This window comes from Schistocerca gregaria, chromosome 1 (genome assembly GCF_023897955.1).
Source record: "Schistocerca gregaria isolate iqSchGreg1 chromosome 1, iqSchGreg1.2, whole genome shotgun sequence".
In the NCBI taxonomy this organism is placed as follows: domain Eukaryota; kingdom Metazoa; phylum Arthropoda; class Insecta; order Orthoptera; family Acrididae; genus Schistocerca; species Schistocerca gregaria.
Genome location: NC_064920.1, coordinates 706,782,951 through 706,810,506, shown reverse-complemented (window position 1 = coordinate 706,810,506; position 27,556 = coordinate 706,782,951).

Genomic DNA, 27,556 nt, shown 5'->3' with positions numbered 1-27,556 from the left:
GTCATGAACATGTTTACATTCCCCAAAAATCTTACATCTTTCCAAAAGTTTTCAGGTTTGACTTTTACAAACATATTAAATTTCTAATCCTACTAATTACTTTACAAAATTTAAACAGACATCATGGAATACCTAAACCCATTCATATTTATCTATCCTGTATTTCTGAAAAACGTGTCACACATTAGAATCGTAACCTCTTCAAAAATGTTAACGTTAGGTTTTCTTAATTTAAACATGTCGAAAAATATGAACTACAAGGAAATATTATCGTTGTGTCAAATATTTTAAACGCATAACCAATAAGGATCTGTTGCTAACACATAAAAAATTTCAAATGCAAATATTTTTAAGCACAATCGCAAAAATTTTCTTATTTCCGTTTGTTCGGATACTAGTCTGTCACAGACAGTTCTTTCTCCTACATCTTTAACATGGTTCATGGAAATCGTCAGTTTGTTTTTCATGTGTTTCGACGTGCCTCAGTCGAACATGGGATGACGATCGGCCGTGGGTCTCGCCGCGTCTGCGCTGAGCATGGAATGACGGTCGGCAGAGAGAAAGGTTGCTGAAGATCTGAGTGTGTCGTGAATGTGTGGTTGACTTTGTTCCACTTCCCATGTGTCTATGACGACGATGTATTGGAGATCTATTCTTGGCAGCATAAACGTATCTTCTTCATTTGACGAATCATTATTTCGCTTCATCAATGGTCTATTCGTCTCCAGGTTTTCATATGAGTAGTTATCTCCCATCTCTCGGTATGATATCTGAAGGTGTTGCAATTTGCCATAAGGAATTTTGGATATTTGTACTACCAGAACAGTTAAATGCAATAATGGTCTTGTATGGGAAGGGATTCGTTAAGGTTTCTTGATCTCTTCTGGTCCAGGATCCTCTTTCTTCCAAATCTTCTGCGTTGCATCTTCTGTTCTTGGTGCATCTTGCTGTCTTCTCATTTGTGTCTTCGTTCTTCTCGGGACTGGGAATTGGGACTGAAGACCTGCTGAACCTCGTCATTGTTTAATCCGTTCTTATGGCGTCTTCTTTGAAACTGTTGTGTATTCTTTTATTGTATTCGATTCTTCATCTAGATAGATTGGACAGCCTTCCATCGTTTTCTTGCTTCGTCTCATGAGTATTCAGGGGTTGTTTCGCAGTTGTTGAATTCCGTATGGTCTGACAACAGTTTCAGCGATTTTGCACGTTGAGTTACAGAAATACGTCTCTTCTTCTTCTGAAACCTCCTCTTTGAAATATTTGTGAATGATTGTGCCGATAAACCCCTTACGTTATTTGATTTTCAAACAGCTGAGCAGCACTGAACGTACTCAGACATTTCTCTCTTTACTTATTCTGATCAACACTAAACTGACACACAATATTTTTAGCGCAACGCAATCTGACTATCAACAAACACTACAAAAGAATGGCCCTGATTAACAGTAACCTATAACTTTCATGAATCACTTACGTCACAAAAATCTTACTCGAACTACTGCAATACAGCGAGCGCCACTACTGCCATCTAAATAAGAGATTCTAACTACTGAAGGCACTAACTACTGATAGGCATACTTAGCAAATGAAAGATTAAAGATTTTGATAGGGAACAAACAATGCATTAACCTTAATAGCGTTCAAAAGTCATTTTATATATCAGTTCATGACATCCAGTCTTATAAATTTACTGTCTCTGATGGACACACGTCCAGATGGTCTGCCCTTAAAAATCTGCCATCTCTCTCCCCACATCCACCACACCTGGCGGCTCACCTCCAACTGCGCAACGCTACGCGCTGTTCACATCCAACTGCTCAACACTACAATGGCGAATATTTCAACAATGCCAACCAGCCACAGACTGCACACAGCACAGTCAGTGATTTTCATACAGAGCGCTACGTGGCGTTACCAACATAAAAACCTAAACAGCCTACTTACGCTTCCTGTGGTGAGTTTAAACACCTGCTCTTCCTCGCTGTAATATGTCCGCCTCCATTCCGGTTTGGTGGACATCCATCATCTCTCCATATGCTTCTTTGAACAGTTTGTGATAGAAGTGCCAAGTGTCTAACACTTTCGCAAAACCATTGTTATAACGCTTGTATGTGGCTTTAGTATGAATAAAGCTCACCTCAGGGTACATGTTGATTGTATCCAAGATATGTTGTTGTTCTCCAACCTTTTCCCCCAGAGGTGTTATCCTCTTGGACCGTTGCTTCCACCAAGGCCTCTTCTTTCATCATCTCGTGATGTGACATACCAGGCACTTACACTCAGTGTCCCTTCCTCTCATGTCAACCGCTCTCACCTCAGTCGATCTTGCTGTATTGATGGTGCACCTTGTCTGCTGACTTCCTATCTGGTATAATGTTTCTCCCTGATTTGTTTATCTTAGTCCTCTTACATGCTCACCTATTCTCTATTTCAAATGATATAATTATCTATTTTATTCTAACCCTTACTCCCTTATATCACGTTACAACTTCACAAACATAAAACTTTTCTTACTTAACTTTACACCAGTTATCATTTACTCTATAAAATATGGTTCTTATCACTGTTTTATTTATTCATCTTTCCCCCTCATTCTACTTGATTTCTTAATCTACAGGTCATGGTTTCCTCATCTTCATCACGATGAATAGTAAGAGTGAAATTGATGGTGATGACAGTTAGTAAGTTAGTGAATTCTTTCCTTTACCTCATTTTAGTTTTCTAACTACTCCCACGTCTTTTTTTCTGCAGTCTCTTCTTTTTGGAATTAGCTGTAACATAACTACAGAATACAATAAACCTCTTCTCTTTTCTTTTTCCTTTCCAAAAATTTTCTCTGTTGTCTTATTGTATTGTTTTAAAGCTTAAATTTTTTTCTCTCTTATACTTATACCTTTCTCCTTTTTCTCGATAGTAAACTTTTATGTTTCTTCCTGTCCTCATCATACTCTTCCTTTTTGAAATCTTTTCTGGGTTAATCTTACTTCCTACTGTTTACCTCCTTCTACAAAATAACGTGTTTCTTGCTTAGCTCAATAATTCAATTCTCTTTCCTAATTGTTATCTCCTAACGACTTCTTATATTTATTTCCATCATATCTTTATTTCAATATCACTTTGTGGTACCTTCCACACATCATATATGCTTCCCATATTCCCCCAGAATATTTCCTCAATTATTTGTTCACCGTCGTAGACGGAACAAATAGAAATGACTATCTGCTTCTTACCTAATTCTTTATTTCATTTCTACTTATTTACTTCCTCTCGTCCACAAAAATAAACTTCCTTCTCCTTTACACTACGTACTTAAGACAGAATCAACTACTGTTTCGTCAAACTATCCACATGCTGATTTCTGTCTTCCTCCTTGCTTTCTAATCCTTCCCCAGAACACATTTCGTTTGTAGAACACTTACTTTAGTTGTAACTATCCTGTCTTTTCTTCATTATGTAAGGTGTCAGGTAAATCCAACACCTTCCATGAAAACCCTGACGTAATAAGCAAATCTACTAGTATGTCACATAGCTCCCAATAAATCGTGACATTAAATTAACCAAAGTAATACAAGTAACGAGTGAGCAAATGGAATGCCACAGACTACACAAGAATGCCTAAATGCATGTCGTACCTTCCCACCGTGAGGCAGACGAAGTTCCGAGGGGAAAAACGAGGACAGAAGCCGAGAGCAGAACCGTGTGAAGCTAGAAGGCCCTACGATAAGGGACGGACTGGACACCCACGTCGCCAGCCTTCCTCTAAGTGTACCACCTGCACGTTTTAGCGTGAGACTTTTTCGCGTCCCTGTTACGTCAAGGACCATCCCCCCCAGCCCATGTTAAAAGGTAGAGCCCTCCAGAAAAACAGTATAGATCTTACGATAACACAAAACGGGCCACTACCACCCGCAAGTTTTAGCGTGAGATTTTTCGCGTCTCAGGTACGTCAAGGACCACCCCCCAGCCCATGTTAAAAGATAGAGCCCTCCAGAAGAACAGTATAGACCTTGTGATAACGCTAAGAGGACCACACTAGCTGCAGGTTTTATCGTGAGACTATTTAGCGTCTGTTATGTTGCAAACTTTAAAAACATTGCCCCACCACGAAAAGTATAACGTTTCTCATTGGATGGACAGAATCTTTGTAGGTGGATCTTAAGGTTAACATTGAGACCCCGATTGGTCAGATGAAAACACAGCCAGATAGCTTTTTTTAAACCAACTTCGGTAAATTGTAGTAAGGAGAAGTTAAGAGAGTTAGTTCCGAGACGGAGAGCTGGATGGCTGGTGCGCCGGCCGCTGTCGCCCTGACGCTGCCTAAACACCGACATGGTAATGAACGCACGCGATGCCGCATTTTTGAGCGCATAAGGCTTCACTCAGAACTGCAGAAGACTCATCTGTTACACCCCTTTTTTTGCGTAATACTAGTGTCGATTGTTAATTAAAACTCATGGTGTTCACATTTGCCACTTGAAGAACAGATCTGAAAAGCGATGATTTTTCTTTTATATAGTTATTGAGAAGCCACATCAGCCACTGTAATTTACGACAAGTTAGATAAGTAATTAAAGATAATTGAGGGTCACTGTAGATCATTTTGGTAGTTTTCTCTTTTGTGAAATTTAAATTAAACCTAGATGTTATATGGCATAGGTCATCCTTCGATCGATTGTAGAACTTGGAAACCCATTCAGGGAATATTCGTTCACATTTCTGTTGAACGCAGTTGGTTTTTACCGTCCTGTATTAAAACATTTCCTTTTATCAATAGTGCAATTTATAAATGATGTTTTGTGAGTAGAATAAAATTTCCAATGGTAAACTTAACTGCTTTTTCGACGTTATTTTACCAGCTAACTAAAAATAGGAAAGCGTTGAACCCTTTCCACTAAATTTAGTTAGTATTAAGATTCTTTTACAGGGAGTGCAATGGAGCTGACGCTGAGATCATTAAGTATTTGGTTATATCATCGCTAGTCTCACTGAACTCTTCTGTATTCTACATGTCATGTGTGGTCTGGCGTCTCCTTACCAGCAACAGGTCCCAGGTTAAAACTAGTTAATTCCCTAAAAAACACGCTCAGAGCGTCGTTGCGCGAAAGTGGTAGGGAGACACGATATAGAACAATCAGACACCACCATGAATGTTTAGAAAATGGCGACCCTGCCAGGATGGTAAAATACCACAATTGAAGGTCGACCACATGCCTAAGAAGGTCAGAAAAATATCTAGATTAAAAAATTTTGCAAAAAAAAATTTTTATTCTGAACGTATACATAGTCGAAAACAGTAGGTGCAGCGATAGATACTAAGGAAGTATTGAAGAAAGACATTCTAGCAGAGACAATAGCATAATTAAGTTATGAATTAATTAAGTTCTGAATTAAGTAATGAATTTTTAGAATTAAGTTTTCTCCTCAATGCAAGCGCACAGGTGCGGATACATCGTTGACAAGTTGGTTCTGACCCAACAAGTAAGTGAATGGATTGTCAGTCTTGGTAGTGTCAAATCGTGTGAACAAAAAGTTTATGAAACGCTTGAGATCGTATGAGCGCATGTTTACGCGAAGTAGGGCACTTGAATTGCTTTTAAAACAGAGAATAAGGGATTCGGAAAGATTAGCAATGGCAAATCGAGACCTTGACCGAATTGAGGTAGAGACCCAGCATGAAAATGGACAGCGAATAGAGGACAGTACAACAAACGATGCAGTATCGCGAGAAATAGGACACATAACGCACCACAAGAGGATAATGTACGCCAAGGCACAGAAAACCTAGGTCAGCATACAACAGAGGAGCAGCAAAGTAGAGAGACAGTCGATGACGATTTTAACTTGCGTCTTGAATACGTAGAACCCATAGTACAAGTAATCAGAGCTCCCTCACCACAGAGTACAAGGAATGTGAGCAGGAACGTGTCACAGCACAGTTCATTGGAGTCGGTTGCGAACCAACACTTGGGCGAAAACAATGAGCGTAGACGTCGGAACAAAACGCAATAGGACCCACCAATCTGGAAGAATTATTACAACAAATTACGGAAATCATGACAAAGCAAAATAAAGACATAGCGAACCAAATTCAAATTCAGAATGCAGAAACCACGAGACAAATGCGTGAGATTAAAGAACAAAACAAAATAATTCAGTTACACCTAAGTCATATTGAAGACGAGGCAAAATAATCTCGAGAAGTGATAGAAAACTTAATAACAGGTTACAATCAATTGAGAACAGATATTGACAAGGTGCAAGTGGACGTACAAACATTGCGTAATGACACTCAGCACAAGATCAAAACATTACGTAACAACATCCACGGAGAAGTCAAGAAACTAGAGAAACAGATAAACGTAATTACTAGACAAGCAGCAGGTACAGCGCGTGAAAGTGTTGAAAACAGAGTGTTACACAAACGTATCACAAAAGCAGCGCTGAAAAGATATGAAAACCGCATAGTCAAAATAGAAGCGCAATCGAAGCGACAATTTCAGAAATTGCGAACAGAGTTGTTGCAAACCATTGAAGAGTGTAGTGGACAAGATCGAACAAGCACAGAGTCTGCAACCACATCCGTATCTGTAACAGCACCGGAAAAACAGGCCATTAACGAAGATATTACGCATTTGCGATTCCAATCACAGGCGGAAAGTAACATACGTGACAATGGAAAGCCAGATCGCGAAGAGTACAGTGCAATGCATTCAGCTATACGTTTACAACCGATGGAAGAAAATTATTGCGTACCACTCCAACGATACTACGCAAGGGTAGGCGAGAGTTACAGTGGACAATATCCAATGGATCTACCACAACCGGAAAGAACGACGGGAGAAATGATCAGAAACAAAAGTGGTGAAGAATCGCGAATTTCATATGGAACTATGACGAAGTACGACAACGATCATTTCCTCACAGTCAGAAAATTTCAACATTTTCGAGAAGGAAACTCATTACATCCACGAACTTTTATTGATCAATTCCGAGTAGGATTACCAGAACACTGGACGCTAGCACAAATTAGACTTCATATGTGCACACATGTCAGGAACAGTCGCAGAAACCATGCAGAATGTTGCAGCGACATGCCGATCGTACGAAGATTTCAGAGAGAAGTTTCTCTCACGATACTGATCCAGCGAAGCACAGAACAGAGTGAAGTACGAATTATTACAGAACCCATATTTTGAAAATTCAGGAGAGAAGAGTCCCGTGAAATTTTTCGAAGTAATGGCAAACAAAAATCAATGTTTAGATGTACCATACAGTGACGGAGAGTTGATTAAATTATGCGCCATGAAGCTACCATTGAAATACCAGCAATCATTAGTAGGTCGCGGAGGCAATGACGTCGAAGCGTTTAAGGGTATTCTAAGGGAACTAGAGTTCATATTTTCGGAAGATGACGCAAGAAAAAGACGAAGCGCACGTGAAAACGAAAGCAAAAAGCAGTGGAATCCACAAGACACAGTACGAAGAAACAATAATTACGAACCACCTGATAACTTCGCACCAAGAAACGACAATAGATTTCAACAAAGAACCGGTTATGGATTTAGAAGAGAATATGGCAATAACTATAATTCACCCAGGAACGGCAACAACTATTACAGAGGGAATAACGACAACTGGAACGGGTACTGGAGAACCAATAGACCGACAAATTATCAACAAAGAAACCAGTATCAAAAAGCTGAACAAGAAAAGCGTATGCAGATAGAAGACGTGGAGGTAAGACCACCAAACCCCAATAAAAGTTCGAGTTGACAGCTAAGCGCCCATGCCAAAGAGAATGACGCACCGACCCAGGACAATTGCAGCACCTTGAACAGAGAAGTAAAAATCTTATCACGAGGAGAGAAGAAGGAAGAAACAAATCCGCAGGGACCAGATGAAAACGAAGACAAGAAAATAACAATATCGTGTTGGGACGAAATTAATTGGGAGAATATTGACGAGGAAGACGATTTACCAGAGGCATGCACAACGAATGTCGGAGGAAAGGTCGAAGTGATGAGTATTGCAGAGCTATTTGAGATGGAAACCAGGGAAAGCGAATTCAATGAGGATAATGCGCAGTCGACAGAAGTTGAAAATAAGTTACGAGTGGGCACACAACCCAACGTATATAATGAAGGAAGCTATGAAGCGATAATTAGAGCATTTAGATGCGATTATGTGGAAGTAGCGACGAAGAAGGAAAAGATAGACGAGGATGAGGAAAAAGTAGAGGATGTAGAAGAAAGCGTAAATGAAGGAAGAAATAGAGAAGAGGAAATAAAAGAGATAGAAGTAGCAGTCGAAGCTTATCCTACAGAAAGTTCGAATTCACAAGAGAAATTCCTAAAAAAAACTCATGTATGATTCAGTGGCAGATTCGTTAATGCAAGAAGAAGAAGAAGAACAGAACCAACCCTTTCAAATTCAACCAATTGTGAAGGCCATGGTAAAGAATATCCCAGTCAATGTTGTAATTGATAGCGGAAGTGAACTGACTGCGATCTCAGAAAATTTATTCATGCAGTGTAACGCCAATGAGGAATTGCCGGTTCTGATTAAAGTAAGAGGTCCTATTAGAAACAATGCTGCGGAAGTTACAAGACAAACAAGGTTAACTCTTTCGTGCCAAGGTGAAAAGTTCGAAGCCAACTTCGTGATTATACCTAAACTAACTGTAGATTTGATTATAGGTGCAGATTTTTTAAATGAGAGACGACTCATAATAGATTTGGGGAAAGGTAGCGTAACATTCGGGAATGTCACACTTCTCTTTGAGCAAATGCTAAAATTAGAAGAAATACCAGTTATAAACAAACAATTAAGAATGATGCGAGATAAAGAGGATGAAGAATTAGAATGGTATGCATAAAAGAAGGAATCGCCTCAACTCATGTTAGAAGTCCATAAAGATATCGACGAAAAACTGCAAGAAGTTCAAGGTATTTCAGAACACAGTAAAAGAGAATTAGAGGCAATTTTACGAGATAAAGTAGAGGTATTTTTACCTAAGACTGGCAGTATTAAACACTTTCAGCACAAGTTTGAAGATTAATTTTATTACTGGTAAATAATCAGCACAATATTTCAAGATTATGTTGCAGATAAGATCGTCAGGAGAAAGAAGAATGTAGAGAGAGGAAGGTGGGAAAAAGAAAGTAGTTTCAATAATAACACCAATAGTACCAGAGATTAAGGTGAAGGGATAAAGCGTAGATAATCTAACAGCATGAAATACTAAAATGCTATACATCACAACACTACACAAAAATTAAAAAAAACGAATTTGAGGATTCTTGAGTAGACGATAAGACTCCAAATATCATAAAATTGTAACATGGAAAGGGCGGCGAAATTTGTAAAGCTTTTTAAGAAGGCGTAAAACAAGTAGATACTAAACATATGTTACATGATTATAAGTAAAACTTTTTGTAAGAACCATTGTAAAAACTCCAACAAAGACCAGCTGCAATGATCCACAAGTTGTAACGCAAGCTGTATCAAGAAAGAAAAGGATGTAATTAGCAAGACACGATTCCTACATAGCAGGAGCGTTGAGAGAAGGGAAAGGACAGCGAAACCAACAGAAGGTCCTTGTAGCGAAAGTGGGCAATAAATGTGCCCGCCAGGTGGAACCCTGCTGGGATGGACAGTGACAGAGCCCTGCAGAGACGCGCTGAACGTCAGAAGGGGCTGGTTGCACGGACAGACAAGCACACACCGGATTTTCACCGCTCGTAAACCCCCGAGCGCCCCGACTCAGCGGAGCAAGCATAAAACGGCCCACGAGAAGACCGCTTGGGCAAGCCACCGCTGGCAAAAAATATGTGTAAAAGTCACACTACTGCTATTAAACAGCACGCTGATACACGAAACTGAAGAAAACTTCCACAAAGTAAAAATGACACGCCCAAACAATTTATCAAACTGTTACTAAGAGGAGAACTTCAAAGCGACTACTTATCAATAAATATTTCCAAAACCTGGCCAGAGAAGAACCAAGAAGCAAGTAAGAAGCAGAGAAAAAGCAGGAAGAACAGAAGTTGAAGATTCGCAAGATTGAGACCAAGAAAGAAGATGGGTGAAGAATAGACGACATACCTTCCCAAAATCCCTATCCTACTGTAAACTAGTTGTCTGCAAAGTATTACTACGAAAAACGACCGCTTTCAGCGACACGTAACGATGACTTTCACGTATACAAAGCCAGAATACCACGAGATTCTGCACTCACAGCTACATTCTATTATGGGACCTCCACAACAGCAACACACACTTGCAAAGCCAACAAGGAACGACGAACGAAGCTGAACATCAAATACTTGCCCACATCCATCTCGCTCAAGTATATCACCTACGTGCAAAAACATTTGCGAACCTCATGCTTAAACATTCATAGGATTCTGTGAATGTGTGAAATCAAATTATGTGATGTAGGAATTGTGCAAAAGAAACGTGTGAAAAACTAAATAAGTTAAGCACACCAGACAGCTAATAAGCTACAAAATTACAGTCATTGACTATGGACTTAAGTAAAAAAATAGACTATCGATAAAAACAAGTCATTAGTTCTGAAATGGACAGTATATAAAGAAACAATATGCCACTTATTTTCTCCTCATGAAAATAAAAGAATAACTATATTTCACTTATTTTCTCCTTATAAAAACAAAGAATAAAAAATTATCTTGTTGGATGTTTTCCCTTTCTTTAACATTTGTACCATTTAATGGGATAATACCTCAATACGTGTGTACGTATATTTCTTTGTCAAAGCAATTTTTTTACCATTTGTAAAATTTGCTAGGATAATATCTCAATACTTGTGTATGTATATTTCTTTGTCAAAGCAATTCTTGGAAATAATTCTTATTTGTTAGTGTAACAATGTGGAAATGAGTGTCTAGAAACAAAAACATTTTACTTGTACATGATATTTAGGAAATGTGTTAGGAATAGATTTTACTTAATTAATATATTTATATAAACAATATTTCTAAGAAAATCGATATGAAAGACTCCTCACATTCGAAAACAAACTTCTTAAAAAACAAACTTCACACTTAAAGAAAGAAAGAAAATAATTAAAAATTAATAATAGCATAAAAATATTCTTCTCTTGTCATTTTTAATTATAATGTGGAAGAATATAAAAATATAAATTAGTAATACAAACTAGCTTAGAACAGAATAACATGCTGAACCGTACTCAACAAAATGTAGATAAATTAGAAAATTTTTGACTGACTTAGACAACGATTCAGTCATTGCATAAATTCAGTGCAAAAATTAAGTTCAAAGGGTGGTGATATGTAAGGTCTCAGGTAAATCCAACACCTTCCATGAAAACCCTGACATAATAAGCAAATCTACTAGTATGTCACATAGCTCCCAATGAATGATGACATTAAATTAACCAAAGTAATACAAGTAATGAGTGAGCAAATGGAATGCCACAGACTAACACAAGAATGCCTAAATGCATGTCGTACCTTACCACCGTGAGGCAGCCGCAGTTCCTAGGGGAGAAACGAGGACAGAAGCCGAGAGCAGAACCATGTTAAGCTAGAAGGCCCTACGATAAGGGACGGAGTGGACACCCACGTCGCCAGCCTTCCTCTAAGTCTACCATCCACAAGTTTTAGCGTGAGACTTTTTCGCGTCCCTGTTACGTCAAGGACCACCCTCCCAGCCCATGTTAAAAGCTAGAGCCCTCCAGAAAAACAGTATAGATCTTACGATAACACAAAAAGGGCCACTACCACCCGCAAGTTTTAGCGTGAGACTTTTTCGCGTCTCAGGTACGTCAAGGACCACCCCCAGCCCAAAGATAGAGCCCTTTTTGCGTAATACTAGTGTCGATCGTTAATTAAAACTCATGGTGTTCACATTTGCCACTTGAAGAACAGATCTGAAACGCGATGATTTTTCTTTTATATAGTTATTGAGAAACCACATCAGCCACTGTAATTTACGACAAGTTAGATAAGTAATTAAAGATAATTGAGGGTCACTGTAGACCATTTTGATAGTTTTCTCTTTTGTGAAACTTAAATTTAACCTAGATTGTAGTTGTGATATGGCATAGGTCATCCTTCGATCGATTGTAGAACTTGGAAACCCATTCAGGGAATATTCGGCACATTTTCTGTTGAACGCAGTTGGTTTTTACCATCCTGTATTAAAACATTTCCTTTTATCAATAGTGCAATTTATAAACGATGTTTTGTGAGTAGAATAAAATTTCCAATGGTAAACTTAACTCCTTTTTCGACGTTATTTTACCAGCTAACTAAAAATAGGAAAGCCTTGAACCCTTTCCACTAAATTTAGTTGGTATTAAGATTCTTTTACAGGAAGTGCAATGGAGTTGACGCTGAGATCATTAAGTATTTGGTTATATCATCGCTAGTCTCACTGAACTCTTCTGAATTCTACATGTCATGTGTGGTCTGGCGTCTCCTTACCAGCAACAGGTCCCAGGTTCAAACTAGTTAATTCCCTAAAAAACACTATCAGAGCGTCGTTGCGCGAAAGTGGTAGGGAGACACGATATAGAACAATCAGACACCACCATGAATGTTTAGAACTATCCTGTCTTTTCTTCATAATATTCTTTTACCCTCCTACGCAATTTGTTTTATTTATCTAACTGAGATAAGTACAAGTTAAAAGTTTTATTTGTGTGCATTTTGTTATGTTTCTTTAATTTCTGGACATTTAATACAACTACATTCTCGTGTGGAGTTCCCTTTTTTTTCTTTTGTTTACCCTTTATACAATTTCAAATAACTCACATGGTGCAAACCCAATGATTTTCCTAGTTTTGGATTAATCAGCTCGATTGCATTATCATGGACTACTTTACTCACTTTCATGGGGCCTTTGCATATAGAAAAGAACTTGTGGCTTTGGTGTTATTTCCTGCTAGACATATGGCGGACTTTTTACTAGTACCTTTTGTCCTAGTGAAAATACTCGTTAGTTTGCCCTTCTGTCCTTTCGGTTCTTTCTCTTTAACGCCGCATTCTTCAAATTGCTCAGTGCTAATTTTATTATATGCTGATGTTGTACTCTGAGTACTGGTGGGAATACGCTTCTAACATGGGTATCACTATTGGTGTTATCAATGGTACCCTATCCTCTTGGCATACTATTTCTCTCTCTGTTTCGCATAAATGAGCTGCATCTTTTACAATTTGGTCACTATCAGTTTTTGTACTACTGTCTATATTCACCGTTAATAACTCCTGTCCCTCATCATCGGTCGATTCCCAGTCAATTGAATCCCAGCATGCTGGTCTTTGTATCCGATTACTCGCTAAACCTACTTCAGAAACTTGCTGATCAAAACTAAGTCTATTTAAATGTTTCATTATATAATTAACGTCATTTCGCTATTGAATCACTTGTGAATGGTCTTCGTACCGTTCATTTCGTCAATTCTCTCTTTTACCTGGGCTTGGTGGCCTCAACTCGATTTCCTGTACCGTTTCATTTCGCGTGTTTTGTCCAGCTAAAGCTTGATTTTCCCAACCTTTCTGCGAGCTGGCCATTCCATTTCCACATGAGTAACTTAGATTTTGTTGTTGAAAACCTCTAGACCTTCCTGCCTCGTTTGCACGGTGAGTATATCTCGGATCATAGTTACCGTAGTTTCTAGGACCTAATCCACTATTGTAGTTCGGCGGCCCACCAAAACCATAATTATTATTCGCCCTCAGTGAGTTTCCAAAACCATAGTTATTGTTGTTATCCCATGGGCGTTTCCAAATCGATTACCTCTTCCTACGTTATTATTGCCATTGTAACTATTATTAAAGCCTATTCGGTTGCTGTTATTCCCGCTACCATTGTTTTTCTCTCCCTATACGTTGTTTCTTCTCGTCATCTTCAATGAAGATAAATTCAATTCTCTTAACATCCTTTTAAATCCTTGTATATTATCTCCTGCTCTACCAACCAACAAATGCTGGTAACGTACCGGTAACTTCATTGTACATATGCGTATCAGTTCCCCATCACTGTATGGATTATTTAAACATTGATTCTTTTTTGTCATTTCTGCAAAAAATCTAACTGGTTTCTTTTCTCCTGAATGTTCGAATAACTCTTTCTGTAACAATTCATACTTTATTCTATTTTGGATTTCCGTGGACCAGTATCGCTCCAAGAATGCGAATTCAAATTGCTCATGCGACTGACAGTTTGCAGCCACTCTTTGCATGGTTTCCGCTATTGCGCCGCCCATATGCCCACAAATGAATTCAAGTTTATGTCTAAGTGGCCAATACTCTGGTAAACCGATAAGAAATTAATTTCTAAGCGTGCGTGGGTGTAAGCCGTTCCCGCATTCTTTGTAATGTTGGAATTTTCTGACTGTCAAAAAGTGATCATTGTTAAATTTTCTATTCCACCATACAGCGTTTGTGTTTCCTCAACATGATCCGTTCCCTTCAACTGTGTGATGTTTTCTTGTATTCGTTCTACCATATTTGGGTCCTGAGATAACAGATTTACGTCCCATCTAGCATCGTATCTACGCAGTGTTGTGCAGTTATCTAAACCGCGCCGTTCCTCGTGCATCGGACTTAAAGATTCGGTTAAATTTCCCGTTACTGGTTAGTGTTTCGTCTTCCTATTTGATTCATATTGACGTGCGGTCTATAACCTGTTGTACTATCACTTGGAAATTGAGAAATTGGTACATGTGTAGTCGTACTTGCTGTTCTAGCGTCACTCGCATACTTTCTGAGGGTCGGCTGCCGCTCTGTTGGAATGCGCGCGTTTACCGTTTCTCGCTCCATTGCCTCTTGTGACCGCACATTACCTGCTTCGTTCACCTGTGTTAACCGTTCTCTTCACATTTACTTGTTTTGTTTCGGTAATTATTGACGCAAACTCTCGTGGATATACGACTGGAATCGGATGCATTTTTTGTGTTTCCGCTACTGCTACGGAAGACTGCACAACTGACTTGTTTACTTCTGGGTTTCTGTCCATCAGTAAGACGGATGATACTACCGATACCGTTGCTTCACTACTGCTTTCAGTACGGCTCTCGATACACTGTTTCAGTTCTGTGCGAAGATGTTCACACTGTTTCTTCTCGAATATTTTTAATGCTGTCCGCGTGACACGTTTTCTGACGTTGAGCTCTTCCACGATTTGTGGCGCCTTACCAGACGCCTTACGTGCTAAATTATCAACTCTTTGATTAACATGAGGCACTGCATCCTGCACCTGGTCAACGTCACAACGCATATTTTTCTGATCAGCCATTAACAACTGGGTAAGCTCGTACGAGTCTTTCGCCTCTCTCCGGATTTTAGTAAACTTGTCATTAACTTCCGTTCGTAGTTTTGCTGATCCTCTCGGACTTTTCCGAATCGAGCACAGGTTTTAATTTTGAGACTATTTAAGCCAGCCTTTGTCTCTGTTTTCAGATCTGCTAACCCTGCATTTGTTTCAAGTTTTAAGTCTGCTAACCCTGCATTTGTCTGCAGTTGCTTCAATATTGCAAACACACTATCTGACTCTTCGCCATCGTCACCTGTCACTATTTGATGTAAATTTTGCCTTTCGCGTCGTTCACGCGACGTCTCACCGGCTCCCTTCATAGTATGGATGCACTTACACATATTCTTTCTGTTGGAAACTGTCCCATAAGGTTTAGAATCACAATATTTGGTTCAACGTACTGAAGTTTTTCGTCCTCTGATTCCACTTCCGACCCACTAGCTTGGTTATTTGTTTTTGTGAATTCTCAGACTGTTACCAATCGCGAAACTGCCGCCATTCCCTCTGCACTAACACTACGCTGTACATCAAACTCTGTCCTGTCAAGATCTTCAGTTTTGCCTATCTGCGATAATCTCCGTTCTTCCGCCTTCTCCGATCGTCTAACAAACCTCAGTCTTTCTCGAAATGCGCGAGCCTGAGCTCTCGTCAGCATCAAGTTATATGATCTTACACGTGTCCAAACAACCACAGAAAGTTTCTTAGACTATGGACACATCATAAGCAACGCCGCTCACTGTTAGTAGAATTTCATCCCACTCAACAACGCCGTGAAAAACTTCGCGCGGGCCAACAAGGTCGTGCACAAGCGACTTTTACACAAACATAAACATGGTATTATTTATTAATACAACTTTTCTAAACTTTGCATCACACATTTACTGTATTCTGACCACTATATATACACATACATTGGGTAACTTGGTCACAAAAACAACACAACAAAATTTTTATTTTCAATTCAAAAATTTTAATTTCCATTCATAATTTGACTAATTGCCATCCAGGCAGACCAATTGCCAGCCTGGCAGGCTCGCCATTCTGTAAGGTTTGGTGGTCAGAACAACAACTGTGTAAGCTGTAAATAACTTTGGTTTAATGTTGCAATTTTATCACGGAAATACACGCATTTACACTGTTACGACAGTTGTCAAACGAAGGCACCTCGTCCTCAGAAAGTGAAATAATCCTAAACCCCACAATGGTAAATTTTAAGAAGAAGTTTCTTTACAAAATTATTCTTACGACTATGTCATGATGTTGACCAATACTACGATAAACCATCCAATTCCAGTTCAAAGTTCGGTACTATTTAGGATCACATCAAATCTACGGAGGATGGTTAGTTTTGTGACAATTTGAGCAAAAGATTACCCAAAGTCGCTCGATTTTGCAATGGACGCAAGCTGGTGAACCAACACGTTTACGCCTCTGCACTTGCTATTTACCTTAGCTGCGATGAGATGTCGTCTACATGGCTGCTCTCATCCTCTGAAATTCCTATAAAAACTAATTGAGCCTTTGCTGATTTTTTCAGCACAAACTCTCCCTATGTTCCTCGTTATGCAAGAAAACATGTACTCATCCCTACTCTTCGAATATGGCGATATGCACGCGCATGGCAGGAGCAGCGTGCATATTAAAATGCCCTCTCAGTCCTCGCAAGTGCAATTAACAAAATGGCTGGTTCGTTTCTCCTCAGTTCGATGCACGGAGCTCAACGATGGTACAGCTACTATATAGCTGACTGTCAGCCACAGTGAACGCACTGTTCACTCAAATTTCTCCTCTGTGTCGTACAGAGCATTATGTCTCCTGTTCTACACTTGACGCCAGTTCAAAGAAGAGTCCACGAAAATTTCGCTCTCATCTTTCTCGTTGCCGAACATTCTCCCAACCTGTGTTCTTTCGTTCTCCACGTCACAGTTTTTTCGACCAATAGGAGCGTTCCTTTTATTCTGTGGAAACTCTCTCTGCCAATCGCAAGGGCCCTCCCATTGAACTGCATCTAAATCTCGACTCTTTACTCTTTCCTAGTTCGTTTCCGCCAATCAGACATCTCGTGCCCGCTCACGTGTGTACTATTCGCTGTTCACATGATCAATTGCATCACTAGTTTTGTTCGTATCCATTTGGAACTCCGAAACGCAGTTTTCTAAAGATTCTTTGTGTCCTACTTCTGGTGGCCCATTACTTGCTCTCAGGTATGCGTCACCTGTCCAGTCGCTGCCTCCCACCGCCGGACACACCCCCTCATTTTCATGGTGCCTCTCATGGTGCAGCCTCTGGATCTGCCCTCACCGGTTCCATACAAAATGTTTCCTCTCGCTGCTTGTTTCACCTTTTGCTCATTGACATTCATTATATAGGATCAGTGTGTTAATACTGTCGATTGAGTGTCATCCGTTTTGCATTACATTGTAAGGTGTCAGGCAAATCCAACACCTTCCATGAATACCCTGACATAATAAGCAAATCTAGTAGTATGTCACATAGCTCCGAACAAATCGTGACATTAAATTAACCAAAGTAATACGAGTAACGAGTGAGCAAATGGAATACCACAGACTAACACAAGAATGCCTAAATGCATGACGTACCTTCCCAGCATGAGGCAGACGCAGTTCCGAGGGGAGAAACGAGGACAGAAGCCGAGAGCAGAACCGTGTTAAGCTAGAAGGCCCTAAGATAACGGACGGACTGGTCACCTACGTCGCTAGCCTACCTCTAAGACTACCACCCGCACCTTTTAGCGTGAGACTTTTTCGCGTCTCAGGAACGTCAAGAACCACCCCCCAGCCCATGTTAAAAGCTAGAGCCCTCCAGAAAAACAGCTTAGATCCTACGATAACACAAAAGGTTTTAGCGTGAGCCTTTTCGCGTGTCTGTTACATTAGGATCACTCCCCAGCCCATGTTAAAAGATAGAGCCCTCCAGAAGAACAGTATAGATCTTACGATAACGCTAAAAGGACCACACCAGCTGCAGGTTTTTGCGTGAGACTTTTTAGCGTCTCTGTTACATTGCAGACTTTAAAAACATTGCCCCACCACGAAAAGTATAACGTTTCTCATTGGATAGACAGAATTTTTGTAGGCGGAGCTTAAGGTTAACATTGAGACCCTGATTGGTCAGATGAAAACACAGCCAGATAGCTTTTTAAATCTACTTCGGTAAATTGTAGTAAGGAGAAGTTAGAGGAGAGTTAGTTCCGAGACGGCGAGCTGGATGGCTGGTGCACCGGCCGCTGTCGCCCTGACGCTGCCTAAACACCGACAAGGTAATGAACGCACGCGATGCCGCATTTTTGAGCGCATAAGGCTTCACTCAGAACTGCAGAAGACTCATCTGTTACACCCCTTTTTTTGCGTAATACTAGTGTCGATCGTTAATTAAAACTCATGGTGTTCACATTTGCCACTTGAAGAACAGATCTGAAACGCGATGATTTTTCTTTTATATAGTTATTGAGAAGCCACATCAGCCACTGTAATTTACGACAAGTTAGATAAGTAATTAAAGATAATTGAGGGTCACTGTAGACCATTTTGATAGTTTTCTCTTTTGTGAAACTTAAATTAAACCTAGATTATAGATGTGATATGGCATAGGTCATCCTTCGATCGATTGTAGAACTTGGAAACCCATTCAGGGAATATTCGTTCACATTTTTGTTGAACGCAGTTGGTTTTTACCATCCTTTTATCAATAGTGCAATTTATAAACGATGTTTTGTGAGCAGAATAAAATTTCCAATGGTAAACTTAACTGCTTTTTCGACGTTATTTTACCAGCTAACTAAAAATAGGAAAGCCTTGAACCCTTTCCACTAAATTTAGTTAGTATTAAGATTCTTTTACAGGGAGTGCAATGGAGCTGACGCTGAGATCATTAAGTATTTGGTTATATCATCGCTAGTCTCACTGAACTCTTCTGAATTCTACATGTCATGTGTGGTCTGGCATCTCCTTACCAGCAACAGGTCCCAGGTTCAAACTAGTTAATTCCCTAAAAAACACGCTCAGACCGTCGTTGCGCGAAAGTGGTAGGGAGACACGATATAGAACAAACAGACACCACTATGAATGTTTAGAAAATGGCGACCCTGCCAGGATGGTAAAATTCCATGATTGAAGGTCGACCACATACCTAACTAGGTCAGAAAAATATCCTGCTAAAAAATTTTAGTAGTAAAAAAAATCCTAAAGTTATAAATAGTCGAAAACAGTAACTGCAGCAATAGAAAGTAGTAAAGTATTCAACAAATAGTGAAACATTGTAGCAGTTTCAATAGCATAATTAAATTATGAATTTTGAAAATTGTTAGAATTAAGTTTTCCCTCCAATGCAAGCGCACAGGTGGCGGATACATCGTTGACAAGTTGGTTCTGACCCAACAAGTAAGTGAATGGATTGTCAGTCTTGGTAGTGTCAAGTCGTGTGAACAAAAAGTTTATGAAACGCGTGAGATCGTATGAGCGCATGTTGACGCGAAGTAGTGCGCGTGAAGTGCCTTTAAAACAGAAAATAAGGGATTCAGAAAGATTAGCAATGGCAGATCGAGACCTTGACCGAATTGAGGTAGAGACCAAGCATGAAAATGGACAGAGAATAGAGGACAGTACAACAGACGATGCAGTATCGCGAGAAATAGGACACATAACGCACCACAACGAGGATAATGTACGCCAAGGCACAGAAAACCTAGGTCAGCATACGACAGAGGAGCAGGAAAGTAGAGATACAGTCGATGAGGATTTTAACTTGCGTCTTGAATACGTAGAACCCATAGTACAAGTAATCAGAGCTCCCTCATCACAGAGTACAAGGAATGTGAGCAGGAACGTGTCACAGCACAGTTCATTGGAGTCGGTTGCGAACCAACACTTGGGCGAAAACACAGAGCGTAGGACGTCGGAACAAAACGCAATAGGACCCACCAATGTGGCAGAATTATTACAACAAATTACGGAAATCATGACAAGGCAAAATAAAGACATAGCGAACCAAATTCAAATTCAGAATGCAGAAACCACGAGCCAAATGCGTGAGATTAAAGAACAAAACAAAAAAATTCAGTTACACCTTAGTCACATTGAAGACGAGGCAAAAGAAACTCGTGAAGTGATAGGAAACTTAATAACAGGTTACAACCAATTGAAAACAGACATTGACAAGGTACAAGTGGACGTACAAACATTGCGTAATGACATTCAGGACGAGATCAAAACATTACGTAACAACACCCAGGGAGAAGTCAAGAAACTAAAGAAACAGATAAACGAAATTACTAGACAAGCAGCAGGTACAGCGCGTGAAATTGTTGAAAACAGTGTGTTACACAAACGTATCACAAAAGCAGCGCTGAAAAGATATGATAACCGCATAGTCAAAATAAAAGCGCAAACGAAGCGACAATTTCAGAAATTGCGAACAGAGTTGTTGCAAACCATTGGAGAGCGTAGTGAACAGGATCGAACAAGCACAGAGTCTGCAATAACAGCACCGGAGAAACAAGAAATGAACAAAGATATTACGAATTTGCGATTCCAATCACAGGCGGAAAGTAACATACGTGGAATCAGACAGCCTGCACCGCGGGTACGCGAAGATTACAGTGGACAATATCCAGTGGATCTACCACAACAGGAAAGAACGACGAGAGAAATGATCAGAAACAAAAGTATATACTGACCACAAAGCATTAGAATTTCTGTTATCCGCCAAACTAACTCATGGGAGGTTAGCCAGATGGATGTTAATACTACAAGAATTTGACTTCACTATTACACACATACCAGGACCAGCGAATGTATTAGCAGATGCTTTATCACGATGTCCACAGGGTGCATCCAATAACATAGGTTTGGAAACAGCAGAAGACCAGTTTACAATGTACTATATGAAACAAGTACCTTTCGAAAACTACATTACGACACCATTGAAAAACATAGGCAAAGAACAGGACAAGGATCCCGAAATACTAGGAATCAAACACAAGTGGAGAAGTAAGGATTTTCCAGACATTCGACAGCACTATCTCCTAAAAAACAATGTTTTATTTTTTAGACGAAATGTTGCAACGAATGAATGGTTAATTTATATCCCAGATGAACTAATTAATAGGTACATATGGTATACACATTTAAGTAATGGCCACTTTGGACCAAAGAAATGCTTTTTAAAAATAAAACAAACAAGCCATTTTCCTAATATGGAAAGACGAATTAGAACAGTATTAGTCAAATACAAAAAAATGTATGAGGGCTAAACACGTCACTTTCCAAACAAAACCACCTGTTTCCAATAATCCCTAAAAGATTAAAACAAATAGCTGCAACAGATTTGATGGGACCCCTCACACGCACAAAAAATGGATATATTTTCATATTTATCATTTTGGAACTTACTTCTAAATATGTTACCTTGACACCATCAAAACGAGCAACAGGACTTGCTATAAGTAAAGCATTTAGACAAGCTTTTCTCAGACAAGTAGGTCGAGTGGAACGAATAATTTCTGATAATGGCCCACAATACAAATCAGTGCAATGGCAGAACACGTTAAAACAACACAAAATAAAACCCGTCTACATATCTAAGTACAAACCTAGTGTAAATCCAGCAGAACGATCTATGATAGGCACTTTATGTCGATTATATGCAGACAAAAGACACAACACTTGGGATATATACCTTAAAGATTTTCAAGAAGTAATAAATGAAATGCCACATAGCACTACACTACTACCTCCAGTTACTGTACTTAAAAATATTGAACCCCCAAACATATCCAGAGAAAATGTTAGATTTCCTATTGTACCACGCAGACAGCACCAACAAATCATAGCAACAGCACTCTCCAACATCAGAAAGGCAGCCATTAAAAGAAAAGAAAGAGGAGATAGAACAGCACTTAAAAGAACATTCTCAGTAGGCCAGAAAGTATTTGTAAAAACACACCATCTCTCCAGCAAACAGAAACACAAAATACATAAGTTTTACGCTGCATACAAAGGACATGTTATAATTAGCCGAATTGCTCATGATAATGCTGTGGAACTAATGAACCCAAAAACAGGCAAAAGCTTAGGACTTCACCATGTGAGCCATATCAAAAAGTTTGAAGATTAATTTTATTACTGGTAAATAATCAGCACAATATTTCAAGATTATGTTGCAGATAAGATGGTCAGGAGAAAGAAGAATGAAGAGAGAGGAAGGTGGGAAAAAGAAAGTAGTTTCAATAATACCACCAATAGTACCATAGCTTACGGTGAAGGGATAAAGTGTAGATAGTCTAACAGCATGAAATACTAAAATGCCATACACCACGACACTACACAAAAATAAAAAACGAATTTGAGGATTCTTGAGTAGACGTTAAGACTCAAAATATCTTAGAATTGTAACATGGAAAGGACGCCGAAATTTGTAAAGCTTTTTAAGAAGGCTCAAAACAATGTACCTACTAAACATATGTTAGATGATTATAAGTAAAACTTTTTGTAAGAACTGTTGTAAAAACTCCAACAAAGACCAGATGCAACGACCCACAAGTTGCAACGCGAGATGTATCAAGAAAGAAATGGACGTAATTAGCGAGACACGATTCCTACACACCAGGAGCGTCGAGAGATGGGAAGGGACAGCGAAACTAACAGAAAGCCCTTGTAGCGAAAGTGGGCAATAAATTTGCCGGCTAGGAGGAACCCTGCTGGGATGGAACACCGAGCTGCACAGTGACAGACCCCTGCAGAGACGCGACGAAACGCCGAACGTCAGTATGGACAGACAAGAAGACACCCCACTTTCGCCACTCGTAAACCCCCGAGGGCCCCCCACTCAGCGGAGCGAGCAAAAAACGGCCGGACGAGAAGACCGCTTGGGCAAGCCACCGCTGGCAAAAAATATGCGTAAAAGTCACACTACTGCTATTAAACAGCACGCTGATGCACGAAACTGAAGAAGAACTTCCACAAAGTAAAAATGACATGCCTAAACAATTAATCAAACTGTTACTAGGAGGAGAACTTCAAAGCGACTAGTTATCAATAAATATTTCCATATCCTGCCCAGAGAAGAAGCAAGAAGCAAATAAGAAGCAGAGAAAAAGCAGGAAGAACAGAAGTTGAAGACTCGCAAGATTGAGACCAAGAAAGAAGATGGGTGAAGAATAGACGACATACCTTCCCAAATCCCTATCCTATTGTAAACTAGTCGTCTGCAAAGTATTACAACGAAAAAGACCGCTTTCAGCGACACATAACGATGACTTTCACGCATACAAAGCCAGTAAACCACGAGATTCTGCACTCACAGCTCCATTCCATTATGGGACCTCCACAACAGCAACACACAATTGCAAAGACAACAAGGAACGACGAACGAAGCTGTACATTAAATACTTGCCCACATGCATCTCGCTGAAGTCCATCAGCTTCGTGCAAAAACATTCGCCAACCCCATGCTTATCATAGGATTGTGTGAACGTGTGAAATCAAATTATGTGATATAGGAATTGTGCAAAAGAAACTTGTGAAAAACTAAATAAGTTAAGCACACCAGACAGCTAATAAACTAAAAAAAATAACAGTGATTGACTATGGACATACGTAAAAAATGGACTATCGATAAAAATAAGTCATTAATTCTGAAATGGACAGTATACAAAGAAACTATATACCACTTATTTTCTCCTCGTGAAAATAAAAGAATAACTATATTTTACTTATTTTCTCCTTATAAAAACAGAGAATAAAAAATTATCTTGTTGGATGTTTTCCCTTTTTTTAACATTTGTACCATTTAGTAAGATAATATCTCAATACTAGTGTACGTATATTTATTTCTCAAAGCAATTCTTGAAAATAATTCTTGTTTGTTAGTGTAACAATGTTGAAATGCATGTCTAGAAACAAAAACATTTTACTTGTACATGATATTTAGAAAATGTGTTAGGAATAGATTTTACTTAATTACTACATTTATAAAAACAATATTTATAAGAAAATCGATGTGAAAGACTCCACACTTTCGATAACAAACTTCTTAAAAAAGAAACTTCACACTTAAATAAAGAAAGAAAATAATTAAAAATTAATAATAGTAAAAAAATATTCTTCTCTTGTTATTCTTAATTATAATGTTGAAGAATATAAAAATATAAATTAGTAATACAAACTAGCATAGAACAGAATAACGTGGCCGAACAGTAGGCAACAAAATTTAGACACTGGAATAACTTTTGACTGACTTAGACAACGATTCAGTCATTGCATAAATTCAGTGCAAAAATTAAGTTCAAAGGGTGGTGATATGTGAGCTGTCAGGCAAATCCAACACCTTCCATGAATACCCTGACATAATAAGCAAATCTAGTAGTATGTCACATAGCTCCCAATAAATCGTGACATTAAATTAACCAAAGTAATACAAGTAACGAGTGAGCAAATGGAATGCCACAGACTACACAAGAATGCCTGAATGCATGTCGTACCTTCCCACCATGATGCAGACGAAGTTCCGAGAGGAGAAACGAGGACAGAAGCCGAGAGCAGAACCGTGTTAAGCTAGAAGGCCCTACGATAAGGGACAGACTGGACACCCACGTGGCCAGCCTTCCTCTAAGTCTACCACCTGCGCGTTTTAGCGTGAGACTTTTTCGCGTCAGGTACGTCAAGGACCACCCCCCAGCCCATGTTAAAATATAGAGCCCTCCAGAAGAACATTATAGATCTTGCGATAACGCTAAAAGGACCACACTAGCTGCAGGTTTTAGCGTGTGACTTTTTAGCGTCTGTTACGTTGCAAACTTTAAAAACATTGCCCCACCACGAAAAGTATAACGTTTCTCATTGGATAGACAGAATTTTTGTAGGCGGAGCTTAAGGTTAACATTGAGACCCCGATTGGTCAGATGTAAACACAGCCAGATAGGTTTTTTTAAACCAACTTCGGTAAATTGTAGTAAGGAGAAGTTAGAGGAGAGTTAGTTCCGAGACGGCGAGCTGGATGGCTGGTGCGCCGGCCGCTGTCGCCCTGACGCTGCCTAAACACCGACAAGGTAATGAACGCACGCGATGCCGCATTTTTGAGCGGATAAGGCTTCACTCAGAACTGCAGAAGACTCATCTGTTACACCCCTTTTTTTGCGTAATACTAGTGTCGATCGTTAATTAAAACTCATGGTGTTCACATTTGCCACTTGAAGAACAGATCTGAAACACGATGATTTTTCTTTTATATAGTTATTGAGAAGCCACATCAGCCACTGTAATTTACGACAAATTAGATAAGTAATTATAGATAATTGAGGGTCACTGTAGACCATTTTGATAGTTTTCACTTTTGTGAAACTTAAATTAAACCTAGATTATAGATGTGATATGGCATAGGTCATCCTTCGATCGATTGTAGAACTTGGAAACCCATTCAGGGAATATTCGTTCACATTTTTGTTGAACGCAGTTGGTTTTTGCCATCCTTTTATCAATAGTGCAATTTATAAACGATGTTTTGTGAGTAGAATAAAATTTCCAATGGTAAACTTAACTGCTTTTTCGACGTTATTTTACCAGCTAACTAAAAATAGGAAAGCCTTGAACCATTTCCACTTAATTTAGTTAGTAAAGATTCTTTTACAGGGAGTGCAGTGGAGCTGACGCTGAGATCATTTAGTATTTGGTTATATCATCGCTAGTCTCACTGAACTCTTCTCAATTCTACATGTCATGTGTGGTCTGGCATCTCCTTACCATCAACAGGTCCCAGGTTCAAACTAGTTAATTCCCTAAAAAACACGCTCAGACCGTCGTTGCGGGAAAGTGGTAGGGAGACATGATATAGAACAAACAGACACCACCATGAATGTTTAGAACAAGCATTACATACTTATAGGCAAATCTGCTCTTTGCCGTCGAAGTAAGTTAGGTGTCATATTCACTTTCCTGTTACGATGTATAAGGTGCGAAATTGACCTTCATATAATCTGCCACCTTATACAGTTATGCAGAGCTACAAGTGTGATCATCAGAACACATGTAGCTTACATGACAAAAAATGCCTCCCCATTACTCACATATACAATATCACTGTGGCACTGTCTGACGCTCAAATTGTGGTATCAACCACGAATTTCTGCTCTAAGCCACGTGGAACTTAGCAACAGATCAACAGGATAGTTCTGAATCTGTTGACAGTAAGTTATACGCTGTTCTCCAACACAAAAAATAATCTAAACCCACAATCGCGACCAGAAGGCCGTCAATGATGATCTACTGGTAACACGAACATAAACAACAGCTGTGGCGGAGCGTTAGAAGTTCTTTTGGATACAGTGCAATGCTCTCCATGATATCTGGGCAGTGTCTGTTTAATACTGTTTTTATACATAACTTTTTAGAGTTTTCATCGGTTTCATGTATTCTGTGATTTAAAACCTACGTTCAGTGAATATCGGTGGTATATTTACAAGCTGGTGTTAAGATCTACCTGCCGTCTAATCATTACATTTTGCACTGAATTTATTACAGTGCTTTACATAATGTCCTGATAGTGTCAGCTGAATATGGTTGTTAGAAAATATCGTTTTTTTTTTTCATTCGCTACATATCATCTGCAATCTACATTCAACGAACATCTGTCGTGTTAGTCTACACATGCCTGACGCCTAAGTTAGCTGTTCTATTCGCCGTGAAATAAGATTTTACTAATTATCACTTTATTATAGTTAAAATGTGTTGTAGTGCTTTTTAGTTAACTGTAAGAGTGGCATCAAGTGTGACAAAATTGGATATTGTCGTAGGTTAATTGGTATGTGAGAATCAGGATTATGGGTTGGTGTTTGACAAAGGAGAACACATCGGGGAAGCCAAAAAGGTGCCATATGAGGCTCCTGCATGGAGTTGTAGATTACTTAGGCAAGACAAGAAAATCATCGAACAGGGAAGAAATATTTGTGACCCCTAGAGAGAATTAGAAATGGAATATTTTGAACTAGGTAGGTTGAAGGGGTAAACAGAGAGTGGGAACTGGGAGAAGGAGGCAAGTAACACAGGTGGGCAAATGGAAAAAACCTCAGAAAGCACATTTCAGAATCCAGTTATCAATGAGTTTGACTTGTTACCTAAAGTAGGAAAAGAGAGTCAATGAGTTTAAAAAGACTTGTACTGCATTCTTGGTTAAACTTATTGCCTGTGTATACAACATAAACAGTTTTTATCTGCTTACTACGTGTATTCTATTTACCCAG